Source organism: Nicotiana tabacum, chromosome 16 (assembly GCF_000715075.1).
Source record: "Nicotiana tabacum cultivar K326 chromosome 16, ASM71507v2, whole genome shotgun sequence".
In the NCBI taxonomy this organism is placed as follows: Eukaryota; Viridiplantae; Streptophyta; class Magnoliopsida; order Solanales; family Solanaceae; genus Nicotiana; species Nicotiana tabacum.
The window spans coordinates 3,736,441-3,746,272 of record NC_134095.1 but is presented as its reverse complement, the minus strand read 5'-3'; positions in this window follow the sequence as shown (position 1 = coordinate 3,746,272).

Sequence of the window (9,832 nt, the reverse complement as noted above, 5' to 3'; positions counted from 1 at the left end):
TGGAGGTTTACATTGATGACATGTTAGTTAAGTCCCTACGAGCAGAGGACCATTTGGAATATTTGCAGGAAACTTCAACATACTGAAGAAATACAATACGAAATTGATCCCAGAAAAATATGCATTCGGAGTCGGGTCCGAGAAGTTCCTTAAATTCATGGTGTCCAACTGGGGCATCGAGATCAATCCCGACAACATCAAGGCCATAGAAGATATCACTGTGGTGGATAATGTCAAGGTCGTTCAAAGTCTAATCGGGCGCATAACCGCCTAGGGTCGTTTCATTTCAAGGTCCTCCAATAAGAGCCATCGATTCTTCTCATTATATAAAAGAAGAATAACTTCTCATGGACCCCGGAGTGCCAGCAAGCTTTGGAAAAACTAAAAGGGTACCTTTCGAGTCCACCTTATCTTTATACTCCGAAGGTAGATGAACAATTGTACTTGTACTTGGCAGTATTCGAGATAGCGGTAAACGGAGTTTTAGTCCGGGAAGAAGAAGGTTTGCAATTCACAATGTATTGTGTTAGCAGGACTCTAGGCGAGGCCGAAACAAAGTATCTATACCTTAAAAAATTGGCGCTCGCTTTGCTAAGTGCCTCCAAGAAGTTAAGGCCATATTTTCAGTGTCATCCAATATGTGTCGTGACTACTTACCCATTGAGAAACATACTGCACAAATATGAGCTCTTGGGACGAGTGGCCAAATGGGTCGTGGAAATTATCAGGTATGATATTGGATTTCGACCCTGAACTCCATCAAGTCTCAAATTTTGGCAGACTTCATGGTCGACTTCACGCCAGCCTTAATACTCGAGGTCGAAAAGAATTATTGTTAACCTCGAGGACCTCCTCAGGGATCTGGACCCTATTTACGGACGGTGCATCGAATGCAAAGGGGTCCAGACTCGTCATCGTGTTGAAGCTGCACTTGGGTAACGTAGTAGGCAATCTATTAGAACTGTGAAATTGACTAACAATGGGGCCGAGCATGATGCCATGATTGCAAGTCTCGAATTGGCTAAAAGCCTGGGGGCTGAAGTGATCGAAGCTAAACGTGATTCTCTCCTTGTGGTGAATCAAGTCAATGGGAAATTTGAAGTAAAGGAGGAATGAATGCAAAGATACTTGGATAAACTACAAGTAACGCTTCATTGATTCAAGGAATGGGCCCTACAACACGTCCCCCCGGACCAAAATAGCGAAGTTGATGCTCTGGCTAACTTGGGGTTGTCGGTTGATGACGTCGAATTCAGCTCAGGAACGGTCATACAAGTAATGAAATCGATAGTGGAGAAAGGACACGCCGAGATAAACTCGTTATTCAAGGACATGCCGAGATAAACTCGACAAGCATAACATGGGACCGGAGAAATAAGTATATAGATTACCTAAAGACCGAGAAGCTTCCCTCGGATCCTAAAGAGTCGAGGGCTCTGAGCACGAAGACGGCCAGATTTAGCCTGTCTGAGGATAATACCCTATTCAGAAGAACATTCGATGGCCCACTCGCCATTTGTCTAGGACCAAGAGACAATGAATATGTTTTGAGGGAAGTTCACGAAGGCACCTGCAGAAACCATTCTAAGGTAGAATCATTGGTTTATAAGATAATCAAGGCCAACTACTACTGGATCGACATGGAGAAAGATGCGAAGGGGTTCTTGCAAAAATGCAGCGGCTGTCAGAGGCATGCGCCAATGATCCATCATCCCGGGGATCTACTACACTTGATTTTGTCACCTTGGCCATTCAAGAAATAGGGAATGGACATCGTCGGTCCCTTGCAATGGGCACATGGTAAGGCTCAATTTATACTATTTATGATTGACTATTTTTCTAAATGGGTTGAAGCCCAAGCATTCGAAAAAGTCAGGGAAAAAGAAGTTATTGATTTTATTTGGGAACACATAATATGTTTGTTCGGAATGCCAACAGAAATCATATGTGACAACGGGAAGCAATTCATTGGAAGCAAGGTACGTCGAAGACCATAAGATCAAAAGGATATTAACAACACCCTATCACCCTAGTGAGAACGGGCTGGTAGAGTCTACAAATAAAACCATACTCCAGAACCTTAAGAAAAGATTGACCGATGCCAAAGGAAAATGGAAGGAATTTTGTCTGAAGTCCTATGGGCATACCGTACGACCTCAATTCTAGCACCAAGTCCACCTTATTTTCGTTGGTCTATGGTATCGAAGCACTAATACTGGCCGAGGTGGGAGAACCGAGTCTCAGGTTCTAATACACAACCGAAAATTCAAATGACGAGGCCATGAGCACGAGCCTGGAACTATTGGACGAAAGGCGCGAAACAGCCCCTGTACGATTGGCTGCCTAGAAGCAATAGATGGAAAGGTATTATAATCGAAGATCCAACCTCTGAAACTTCAATATCGATGACTTGGTGTTAAGAAAAGTAACACTAAATACCCGAAACCCGAACGAAGGGAAGTTAGGACCGAATTAGGAAGGTCCTTATCTAATTATCGATATTACCGATAACGGTTCATACAAACTCGAAGTAGGGAACGGTGAGAGGCTACCAAACAACTGGAACATGACCTACACAAAATGATACTACTGCTAAGGTATGACCCCACTCATTTTATTTATATACATTACGAATTAGAATAACACTAGCAGGGAATAGCCAGAGGACGATGTCGTTGTTAGGCCTGAAAGCACGCATTGCACTCTTTTTCCCTTGAACCGATTTTATCCCAAATGGGTTTTCTGACTAGATTTTTATCGAGGCAACAGTAGATCGTGCTAACTTAGAATCAAAGATCAGTTATAAACCGGAGTTGATGGTCACGTTAATAGTATCTGAGCCATCTCAATGATCGACCTCGAATACTGGGGGCCATAACCCTTGGATGATGATTTTTAGCAAGGAATGAAACTTTGTGCTTGAACAGTCTGAGCTCGGTGGATAGGATTTACTATAAGGGCTAAACGGTCAAATGAACCGTGCCCACATAGACCATCTAAACCATAACACAAAGCTTGTACACACTTACGGTCTTGTATATTATGCACAGAAATGAAATAAAGTTTCTACCTTGTAGATACAGATTTTGTCTCTTAAGACTTAAATCGAAGCTTGTACACACTTACGATCTTGTACCTTACAGATTCTGTGAAGGTGCACCCCTCCTAAGTCTGGGGAATCTCTCACCATATAGTGTCACTACACTCAAAACAAGCTCTAAGAAGGCATGGCTATTGTGGCTGACTCGGGCCAGGTATGCTGGGCTGACCGCTAAAAACACCTCGTGTAGGAGGCACACTAGATACCGGACGTGCATAATAAGGCTCCTGAGGCCTAGAAGGGGCTGGAATACCACTGGCAGCTTGAAGATCTAAATGAACGGTGTGACTCACATAGCCCCTACCATGTCGAACTGTAGCTAGGGTACGGGCACCTGAATAATAGCCAGACTCTCGAGACCTCTTGGTCTCTCTCTCTCGAGCAAGCATGCCCTCCACTCTCCTGGAAATACTCACAACCTGCTGATACGAGATATCCATCTCTAACTCCCGAGCCATGCTAGTCCGATGCTGGGATGGAGCCCTACAATAAACCAACGGACCCTCTCTCGAACTGTAGAAACCAAGGCAGGTGCATGTCTAGCCAAGTCAATGAAACAGAGTGCATACTCTGAAAATGTCATAGCACCCTAGCGCAATTGCTCAAACTCCACGTGTCATGCGTCCCTGAGGCTCTGAGGGACATACACTCTCAAAAACATGTATCCTAACTGAGTCCATGTAGGGGAAGCTACCTCGGCCGGACTGCCCAACTCATAAGCACACCACCACTGATAGTCTACTCCCCAAAGCTGAAATATTGTGAAAGAAACCCCACTCGACTCATCTATGCCCATAGTATGGAGGATACGGTGGCACCCCTCCAGAAATCCCTAAGAATCATCTAACGCTAGACCACTAAAAGTAGGAGGGTGATACTTCTGGTACCCCTCGAGCTTATGATGCTCCTCCTCTGAAACTGCTGCCTACCCTCGGGCTGAACTGGGGCTATAGGTGGCATCGGTATAACCTCTAGAATCTTATCGACCTGAATCGGCTACTCTGGGGTGTGGATGGCGAGAGTCTGTACTCCTCCCCCGGCCTAAGATGTGGCTAGAGTAAGGGGAATCAACCTTGCCTGAGCTAGAGTACCGAACATGCTCAGGAACTGTGCAAGAGTCTCCTAAAGAGCTATTATAGTAGTAGTAGGTGTCTCAGGTGCCTGCGCTCCGACAGGAGCTACTGGTGGCTCTTTTATAGCAGCTCGCTCGGGTGCTCTGGCTGCACCACGCGAGCATCCTCAGCCTCTACCTCGGCCACGTACTCTGGCGGCTCTAGTAGGGGGCGCGAGTGTCTGGTCATCTTCGGCTACACGTGTCCTTACCATCTGTGAGAGAATAGAAGACAGAAGTTTAGAATTTTGAAGTCAATAATTTTGCACAATAAAGAATCAAATGAAGTGAAATTTTCCTAACAGTTCCACAACTCCCCTAAGATAAATATAGACGTCTCCATACCGATTCGTGCGACTCTAATAAACTGGTTTGTGACTCACGACTCCTATGAACCTAGAGCTCTGATACCAACTTTTCACGACCCAAACATCCCTCCAAGACATGTCGTGACGGCACCTAGTCTCTGCGACTAGGTAAGCCTAACAAATTGCGAAAATATCAACAATGGAAACAATATAAACTATTAATTGCATTTGATACTGAATAACCAATAATAATGCCGCTTGGCATGTACAATAACCAAACATTGGACGTACACAGTTTTTTCCAAAACCCGAAATATCATGAGTCACAAACTACAGAAAGAAAAATAGTATCTCTATACTCCAAAGTCTAACAAAATAAAAATACAAGAAGTGTTTGACATGGGAAGAATAGAAAGGGACTCTGAGTCTGCGGACGCGGCAGATATACCTTGAAGTTTCCAATGCTACCTCGACTCACTGATAATGCGGCTGATAAGCGGTACCTGGATCAGCACACGAAAAAAACATGTGTAGATAAGGGCATGAGTACAGAACAACGGTACCCAGTAAGTGTCAAGCCTAACCTCGATTGAGTAGTGACGAGGTCAGGTCAGGGCCCTACTAGGGTGTGTGTGTGTGTGTATATATATATATATATCAAAACAAAATAGAATGAAATACCGAAGTAAAATAAAGACTGAAATTTAAAAAGAGTAAAATTATAGAAGACAACAGCTCAGTACATAGAGATAACAACAGGGGATCTTTCGAGATACCGTCTCGTAGTCTCAAACGTAAATGTGCAGGGGGATCTCCCGAAACACCATTCCGTAGTCTCAAAGTAAATATGCAATACAGGCGGATCTCCTGATATACCGTTCCGTAGTCCCAAAGTAAATACATAGCTCAAACAATAGAAATAATATTTACAACACGAAATCCTACAATTTAGACTATAGGTGTTAAACGGGCTAGGTTGACCCAGTTCCGGACTGGCCCAGACCGGTTAAACCAGAAACCGGCCAAGACTGGTTAAAGGGGGTTGGGTTGGGCTGGGTAGAAGGGGTAGAGGGGGTTGGTCCGTTTAGAATTTTAAAACGGGTAACCGGACCGGTTGAACCCGATCCAATGAACAGTTACCCTTACCGGGTTAACCGACCCGGTACAATGGCTAGAAACTTTTTTTTGTTTTTTTTAATTTTCAAAATAGGTGGGCCCCACTGACCGTTGGCAACGGTCAGACCTTGAATTGGTCTGTTGGCCAACGGGAAAATTGCACAAATAACCTCTTTTTTTTAACCCTTTTTCAATTTACAAAACTAACCTTCTCTAAAACTATAAATACCCCCCTCTTCTTATTCATTTCTTCACTCAATACTTATTTCTCAATCTCAATTTCTCCCATTCTCCAATTTGCAAGACTTCAAGTCTTCAATTCATCTTCTAATTTTATTTGGCTCTCTTTTCTTGAATTTAAATTATCGTGTTTTATCATTCGGAATTTGAAGTTTGAACAATTGAAGTTCAAAATTGAAATACTCGCTTGACATTTGTTCGTGGTAACATCAAAATTGAGTTATCAAGTGCTCAATTTATTGTCGAATTCGGTGCACTCCCTCCAACTCTTTCTCTTATTTACTATTTTAATTGCATATTTAATTTTAGCTTATACTTTAATTTTTACAATATGTTTAATGCTGCTAAAGAGCGTATAAAAGAGTTACTGGTAGGGAAAATAAAAAAGAGATAGTCCTTCAGTATTTGGTAGTAATAGTAATAACCCATTATCATTTTCACATGTTTCTGAAACATCGCCTAATGATAATATAGATATAGATTATGAACAATTACAAGAAAAATTTGGAATAGAAGATAATGAAATAGGAATGGAAGATGAGATACCAGCTACACCTACTAGTGCTGGAGTTGGTAGTGTTGGAGTTGCTACAAGGGGTGGTGGTCGAGGCACTAGTAGTAGACCACATATGGCTCTGACTACTAATCGTAGAAAAAGAAGTAAGGTTTGAATTGTTTTTTGAAATAATAGAAGGTACTGATAGAGTTAAATGCAAAATTTGTAAATGTGATTTTAAACATTTGACTGGAGGAAATTTAAGGGGGACTGGGACGCTTAGTAGACATATGAGAACTGAGCATCCCATAGAATGGGGCGCTGATGGTGATGGAAATCAAACAAATATTAACCCTACTACTGGAGGTCTAGTGAAATATGAAAAAATGAAGGATCGTGGGGAGTTAGCAAAAATGATTGCTTTGGGTTGTCTACCTTTTTCTTTTGCTTCTTCATCATATCTTATTATGTATATTCAAAAGATTTACAATCCTTTATTTAAAGGTATCCCTAGAAGTACTTGTAGAGCTGATATCTTTAGACTTCATGGACAATATCAAACATACATACGTTATTTGTTTAGCCACCTTCCTTGTAGAGTTTCTCTAACTTCTGATATTGGCCATGGTGTTAATGGAAATGATTATTTGACAATTACATGTCATTGGATAGATGATACTACTTGTATGCAAAAACGTATGATCGCTTTTAGATATGATGAAGATCAGAGTCATACTGCTGCGTTTATAAGTAGTACTATTTGTGAAGTTTTTGAATTTTATAATCTAAAGCAAAAGTATTGTGTATGTCTTTTGATAATGTTTCTAACAATAATGCCGCAATTTCAATATTAAAACTGCATTTGCAACCACCTCTTGATGAAATTTTTCATGTTAGGTGTGCATGTCATGTTTATAATTTAATTGTTAAAAGTGGCCTTGATTTATTTTCAACTGCGATTACTCATGTTAGAAGAGCAATTGTTGTTATTCAAGGAAATAATAGACAATCTAGAATAAAGGAATTTAAGAATAAGTGTGTCCAGTATAACCTTAAATCCAGATTCATGCCAGACGAAATTGTTATTAGATGGAATTATAAATATATATTTTTAAAATGTTGCTACAAATATAGATTCCCAATAACTGAAGTTGCTAATGCGCATTGTACTGATCCAAACTGTATGTTAACAACTAGTACTTGGGAGGTCATTAGTGATGTTGTTAAATTTTTACATAAATTTTATACAGCTACTGTTGAGTTTTCTGGAGCATATTACCCTACTATTACTATGGCTTTAGTACATATAGCTGAAATTTCTTTTCTACTCTCTGGATTTAAGAAGAAAGAAAAATATAAGGATGTTGTTGAAAAAATGCAAGCAAAATTCAAAAAATATTTCTTTCCAATTCCTCCGATTTACTTAATTGGTGCAGTTTTAAATCCTTCTATTAAGATGTCTGATTGTCACCAATTAAAAACCGGTTGTATGCACTGGCAGGCTGTGAAGATACAGAGGCTCATGGAAATGTTATCACAGGTATGCTAACAATATTCACTTTTGATGTCTATGCTCTTATAGATTCGGGATCCACCCAATCTTATGTAACCCCATATATTGCTAAGAAATTTAGGATAGAACCAGAAAAGTTGTGTGAACCCTTTGAAGTGTCCACTTCAGTTGGAGAATCAGTTATAGCAAGGTGTATCTATAGGGGATGTCCAGTCAAAGTGCATTATCGTCTTACTATAACAGACTTAGTAGAATTGGAGATGGTAGACTTCGATGTGATCATGGGCATGGATTGGTTAGAGTCATGTTATGCCACAGTGGGTTGTAGAACCAAAATAGTAAGTTTTGAATTCCCTGGTGAACCAGTCTTAGAATGGAAGGGTGGTGCAGTAACGCCTAGGGGTAGGTTTATTTCCTATCTTAAGGCCAGAAAGATGATCTCCAAGGGATATATCTATCACCTGGTTCGAGTTAAGGATGCAGATGCTCATATCCCCACTCTCTAGTCGGTACCAATTGTAAATGAGTTTCCAGAAGTGTTTCCCGAAGATCTCCCTAGAGTCCCTCCCGATAGAGAGATTGACTTTGGAATTGATCTACTTCCAGGCACTAAGCCGATATCTATTCTGCCTTACAGAATGGCTACAACAGAGTTAAAAGAGTTAAAAGATCTTCTAGATAAGGGATTTATAAGGAAAATGTCTCACCTTGGGGCGCACCGGTCTTGTTTGTCTGAAAGAAGGACAGGTTTTTGCGTATGTGCATTGACTATCATCAGTTGAATAAAGTCACCATCAAGAACAAGTACCCTCTTTCCAGAATAGATGATTTATTTGATCAACTTCAGGGTGCCTAGTGTTATTCCAAGATTGACCTCAAATCGGGATACCATCAATTGAAGGTTAAGGAAGTTGATATTCAAAAAATAGCTTTTAGGACTCGATATGGGCATTTCGAATTTTTGGTAATATCATTCGGTTTAACGAATGCACCAGCAATTTTCATGGACCTTATGAATAGGGTCTTCAAGCCTTATATCGATTTGTTTGTTATCGTGTTTATTAATAACATCTTGATTTATTCCCGTAGTGAGACTGACCATCCCGAACATCTCAGAATTGTGTTGCAGACACTGCAGGATCACAAGCTATATGCAAAATTTTCTAAGTGTGAATTATGGTTGAAATCAATAGCGTTTTTGGGCCATGTCATCTCAGGGGAAGGCGTGAAGGTGGACTCTTAGAAAATAGAGGCAGTGAAGAATTGGCCTACACCCACCTCAATATCCGATATAAGAAGTTTCTTGGGTGTAGCAGGGTATTATAGGTATTTTGTAGAGGGATTTTCTTCTATCTTGTCCCCTTTAACTAGATTAACTCAGAAGAAAGTCAAAGTTTCAATGGTCGAACGCGTGCAAGAAAAGTTTTGAGGAGTTAAAGAAAAGGTTGACTTCAGCTCCAGTCCTGACATTACCGGAAGGAACCGAAGGGTTCGTTGTTTATTGTGATGCTTCAGGGGTTGGTCTTGGGTGTGTATTAATGCAGCACGGTAAAGTCATAGCCTACGCGTCGAGACAACTCAAGGCTCACGAGAAGAATTATCCGACTCATCATCTTGAATTAGCAGCTATGGTATTTGCGCTTAAGATCTGGTGCTATTATTTGTATGGGGTACATGTTGACATTTTTATAGATCACAAGAGTCTCTAGTACATCTTCAAGCAAAGAGAATTAAATCTACGTTAGATAAGGTGGCTCAAATTACTTAAATATTATGATGTTCATATCCTCTATCATCCGGGGAAAGCAAATGTTGTAGCCGATGCTCTCAGTCGGCGTTCTATGGGCAGCTTAGCTCATGTTGAGGCAGACAAGCGAACTATGATGAAGGAAGTCTACCGCTTAGCAAGTCTAGGAGTTCAACTTTTGGAATCCGAAGATGGTGGCGT